The following is a 6000-nucleotide window of genomic DNA, read 5'->3' as shown; positions in this document are numbered from 1 at the left end:
TCGATTTTTGTTACTAATGACTTTTATTGTCATGTTATCTGTAGTTAGTAACTGATTGCATTTTTCAAGTAATCTGCCCAACCCTGGAAAAGTCACATTCAAACTTACCAATGTGCATATACAACTTATTTATCCTAATATTTAAACATGATTGTTTTTACTTTAGTATTTTAAGTCATTCCACATTTCTTACAAGTTTTAATTGATTTCAATGTTTCAAAGTTTCTTGAACTTCTTTCAATTTTTTTTGTGTCAGTGCCCCAGAGTTCCATACACCCCCCTTATTTATAAAGGTTGTGTCCATTTTAAAGTAATTAAATATCCATTTCTGAAAAGACTGTGCACTCACAAAAACATTGAGATTTATAAACTTGGCACACGCTATACATATGCATGTTTCCACTATAACTCAGACATGTCATAAAACTGCGCGCATGAACGAGCATTATGGCTCCCATTCACCTTTTATGGTGACAATAACGCCCTTATTTGCTTTATACTTGGTAGTATTGGAATTAGGCCAACACAGTATCTAAAGTAAATAGCAATTGCGAACTTGATCAAATGTATTTTGCGGTGCCGAAATCATATTTTCTATTGCAGTGACATTTGCTGTATCTGAAAGACAAAAACAATAGCAAATTGTTGTGGACCTGTAAACCGATCGTTTAAATTCAATAATGTTTTGCATTAACTTTTTATCGAACCTAAATATGCTGCACTGCCGCGAATTCTGAAACATTATCATCCCTGATTTTGTTTATTTTATACAGTTGGCCTATTTACAGTGATAGCCTGCGCACTTCCATGCAAAATATCAACTGCCTGTTCACCTGTTAAATTCTACTATATGTTAAGGCTACTTTTGCCTTCCTGCAAGGCAATATTACACTAGAAACTGTGCGTAGCCTACGCATGGTCTAAAGTTTGAGGGAGGGTAATAACTTTCTCACGTCAAGTTCAGTTTTTATAAATGCCAAGTTTTGCGTGAAAACTGGCGCAGGCATGTTTTGTGCTGACACAACATTTATAAACGAGGCCCCTGATGAGTGCCACAGTCCCTGACTATGAGAATCAACTCAAATTAATTTATATAGCCCTTCTTACATCAGCTGATATGTCAAAGTGCTGAACAGAAACCCTGCCTAAAACCCCAAAACAGCAAGCAATGCAGGTGTAGAAGCACGGTGGCTAGGAAAAACACCCTAGAAAGGCCAAAACCTAGGAAGAAACCTAGAGAGGAACCAGGCTATGAGGGGTGGCCAGTCCTCTTCTGGCTGTGCCGGGTGGAGATTATAACAGAACATGGCTAAAATGTTACATTTTCATAAATTCCTGTTATGGGATTTTTTATGAATAATGACTAAATGAGGTATACGGCGCTATAACTATCAACAACAATACTAGCCTGACTTTCTTGTAGTGTTAAATAATGTTTGTTCATTAGGAAGTGGTTATATTGCATGTACCTAGGAAGAAAGGAGTGTATGTGGGGGTAGAAAGAGAACAGAGAGGCGCATTAACTTATGTTTGAACCGACCTGGATGTAAATCTGGGAAGATAGGACAGGGAGAGCCCCTCCAGAGCTCTAGTATCTGGGGGAGCCTGGAACTGTCAGTTATAAACTGTGGTGAGAGTCATGAGAAAATCCTTATGTTGGTGTGTATGTATGTGCGTAGGTTAGGATGGTATAAAAGGAATGTATTTGTGTAAACTGCAGAGCTCTCGCAAGTAAATCGGGATCTGATCAATTGTGATCTGGGAATTCTGTTTTATTTACTTAAGACCAGAACTTTACAACCTCTGGGTATCAGACAGATAAAGATAATTGGAATTTATGAACATTGATTACAAGATTACTTAACAATGACCAGCATGGTCAAATAATAATTATCACAGTAGTTGTCGAGGGTGCAGCAAGTCAGCACCTCAGGAGTAAATGTCAGTTGGCTTTTCATAGCCGGTCATTAAGAGTATCTCTGCCGCTCCTGCTGTCTCTAGAGAGTTGAAAACAGCAAGTCTGGGACAGGTAGCACGTCCGGTGAACAGGTCAGGGTTCCATAGCCGCAGGCAGAACAGTTGAAACTGGAGCAGCAGCACGGCCAGGTGGACTGGGGACAGCAAGGAGTCATCATGCCAGGTAGTCCTGAGGCATGGTCCTAGAGCTCAGGTCCTCCGAGAGAGAGAATTAGAGAGAGAATACTTAACTTCGCACAGGACACCGGATAAGACAGGTGAAGTACTCCAGATATAACAGACTGACCCTAGCCCCCCGACACATAAACTATTGCAGCATAAATACTGGAGGCTGAGACAGGAGGGGTCAGGAGACACTGTAGCCCCATCCGATGATACCCCCAGACAGGGCCAAACAGGCAGGATATAACCCCACCCACTTTGCCAAACACAGCCCCCACACCACTAGATGGATTTCTTCAACCACCAACTTATCATCCTGAGACAAGGCCAAGTATAGCCCACAAAGATCTCCGCCACGGCACAACCCAAGGGGGGCGCCAACCCAGACAGGAAGATCACATCAGTGACTCAATGAGAAACATCCCCATAACATGACACTGCCACTACCATGCTTCACAGTAGGGACAGTATTGTTTGGGTGATGTACCATGTTGGATTTGCGCCAAAAAGTTATGTTTTAAGTTTTGTCAGACCACAAAACTTTGGCTATATGGCTACACAATCTCTGTTTTATTTTTTTGTATACTTCAAACAGGATTGAAGGTGGGATGGGATATCTTGAGTAATGGCTTCCTTCTTGCCATCCTATCATACATGCCAAATTTGTGGAGCAGAGGAGGCTGGTAGGAGAAGCTTATAGGAGGACATGCTCATTGTAATGGCTGGAATGGCACAAATGGAAATTGAGTCAAACGTGGTTTCCATCTGTGTGATGGTACCACATGTTTGATACCATTACATTTATTCCTTTGCAGCTATTACAATGAGCCCACACATTTGGCATGTATGATAGGATGGCAAGAAGGAAGCCATTACTCAAGATATCCCATCCCATCTTCAATCCCGTTTGAAGTGCTTGGGTTTTTGTTGTCACATGCACACTGACCAGTCTTGGCCATAAAAGCCTGTTGCTCTTTCAAAGTTGCCATTGGACTCTTGGTAGCCTCTTTGATCAGTCTCCTACTTGATCAGTCATCCAGTTTTGAGGGACGGCCTGATCTAGGCAGGGTCTTGCCATACACCATCCACTTCTTAATCGTCTTGACCGTGTTCCAATGGATATTCAAGGCTTTTGAAATCTTTTTATACCCATTCCCTGATTTGTGCCTTTCCATAACTTTGTCCCGGAGTTCTTTTGAAAGCTCCTTGTGTAATGTAGATGCTGTGAAACAGGTGCTGGTTGAGAAGCCGAGAAGTCGAGAAGCAGGTGCAGGTGGTAAGTTTAATAAAACAAAGAACATTGAACAATACAACATAGGAGTAGCGTCTTGACATGAAACACAGAAACCATACTGCCTGGGGAATTAACCTAAGGGAGTGCCAGATAAAGGGGACGTAATGGAGTCCAGGTGTACCTCATGATGAAGCGCAGGTGCGGGTAATAATAGCTGCCAAGACCAGTGGTTAGTAAACCGTCAAGGTTTGGAGTCCGATGCATGGCTCCAGCCGCAGGACGAAGCCGGCCAGAGGGAAGGGTCCTGCCACTCCTACTCTGAAACAGTGGAGAGAATCAATGTTGGAGGTAGAATCTTATGAACAAATGCTTGCTAGGATCACTGGTAGAAACAACAGTCCTAGCAGCTGGATGAGTTTTATTTGTCATGTTTCCAAGACTGGGAGGTGATTACTTAGGCTTGTGAACCCATTTCGGTCTGTGTTTTAAATTGCGACATACTATTTGACTGTGTATATGTGCACTATTGGAGGATATATCTTGATGTCATGCTCATGGTTTTTATGCTGTACAATGTTTTATTTTGTTTGTGGGAAAAAAAAGAAAAAATTAACGTACACATTTTTTTTAACTTCCACCTTGCTTGGCGTGGATTCAGCCTCCTCATTGTCCCTATGTACTCCAGGTTCCGGTGGTCAGTGAGGATGATGAATGGGTCCTTGGCGCCCTCCGGCCAGTGTCTCCACTCCTCTAATGCCAACTTCACCGCCAGGAGCTCTCGATCGCCGAACGCCATAATTCCTCTCTGCAGGGGACAGTTTCTTTGAGTAATGTGCACACGGATACAATTTTTGTGGATTACCTTGTCATTGAGACAGAACTGCCCCCACCCCCACCTATGAGGCGTCCACCTCCACCACAAAGGGTATAGTGGGATCTGGGTGTTTGATCAATGGGGCGGAGGTGAAACGTCCCTTCAGTGGGCGGAAGGCCTCGTCAGCTGCTGGACTCCACACCAACCTACGGGGACCACCCGTAAGGAGAGAGGGGAGGCGATGGAGCTCAAGTTCCTGATGAAATGGAGGTAGAAGTTGGCAAACCCCAAAAAACATTGTAACCCCTTTATGGTGGTTGAGACTGGCCATGACCTGCCCGCATCTACCTTCTTGACGTCCATCTTCACTCCTTGCGGGCTGATTTGGTAGCCTAGGAAGGAGACAGCCTCCTGATGAAACTACCACTTTTAAGCCTTGACAAACAGTTGGCTAGCCAGGAGGGGTTCCAGGACTACTCGGATGTGCGCGGTGTGATCTTCCAAGGTAGCCGAGTAGACCAGGATGTCGTCGATATACACGACCACCTGGTGTCCGAGAATGTCCCGGAACACCTCATTGACAAATGTCTGGAACACTGATGGAGCATTGGCTAAGCCAAAATGCATCACAGAGTACTCAGTGACCAGACATCATGCTAAAAGCTGTCTTCCATTCATCCCCCCAGATGCACATGAGATTGTATGCACTCTGCAGGTCCAATTTGGTAAAGAACCGGGCCCCGCGTAGCTGTTTGATGTCTGTTGGCACCAACAGGAGAGGGTAACGGTACTTGGTGGTGATATCATTGAGTCCTCTGTAATCAATACACAGGCGTAATCCTCCAGCATTCTTGGACACGAAGAAGCCTGCAGATGCAGGAGAAGTGGACGAGCGGATAAAACCTTGGTGGTGAGCCTCATGGATGTACTCCTCCATGGCCTTGGTTTTAGCCACCGACAGAGGGTAGATGCGTCTGCGCGGGGGCGCAGAGGCTGCAAGCAGGTAGATGGCACAGTCCCATGGGCGATGAGGAGGGAGACAGGTGTTGCGGGTCTTGGAAAATACATCCAGTAGGTCCTGGTATACTATACCTCCGGGATGTTGGACAGTGATGAAGAAGGGAATGTTCTTCTGATGGATGGACTCCATGGTGAGGGTGAGTGGTTTGGTGATGTGTGTGATGGACCCGGAACCTAGTGGCCGATTACTGAGGGCTTGAAGCAGAAAAGGAGAGCTGTTATGAGGTGATGTTAAGAGGGGAGGCAAGGGTCTGGTCAATAACGTTCCCCGTGGCACCGGAATCCACTAACGCTGTAGAAACAGTACATGAGGGACAGTCAAATAGTGTGATCAACACCAAAAAGGGTTTTGCTGAAAGTGATGATTATTGGGGCCTGCCCCAGAAGGTGGAAGATCACGTGACAGTCTGCTCTCGTGGATCCCGAGTTGGGACAAACCGGACATTGCTGAAGCCCTCCTTGAACACAATAGAGACAGAGCCGCAGCTGTCTCCGTCTGCGTCGCTCCACCGCGGGGAGCCGTGTGACCCCTACCTCCATGGGTTCAGGCTCTGATCCAAGGTGTTCACTGAGGGAGGGAGAGAAGCAATGAGAGTACCGATGCTCCCGATGTAGATTATCCAGACGGATGGCGATCGCAATGAATGCATACAAGGAGAGGTTGTTGTCTCGACAGGCCAGTTCCGTCTGAACCTCCTCGCGCAGTCCTCTTCTGAAGAGCATACGAAGCGCCAGCTCATTCCATCCGCTGGATGCTGCTACTGTCTGGAAGGTGAGCGCGTACTCAGCAGCA

The sequence above is a fragment of the Oncorhynchus keta genome, chromosome 32 (genome assembly GCF_023373465.1).
Source record: "Oncorhynchus keta strain PuntledgeMale-10-30-2019 chromosome 32, Oket_V2, whole genome shotgun sequence".
Classification (NCBI taxonomy): Eukaryota; Metazoa; Chordata; class Actinopteri; order Salmoniformes; family Salmonidae; genus Oncorhynchus; species Oncorhynchus keta.
Note: the sequence above shows the minus strand (reverse complement) of the source record.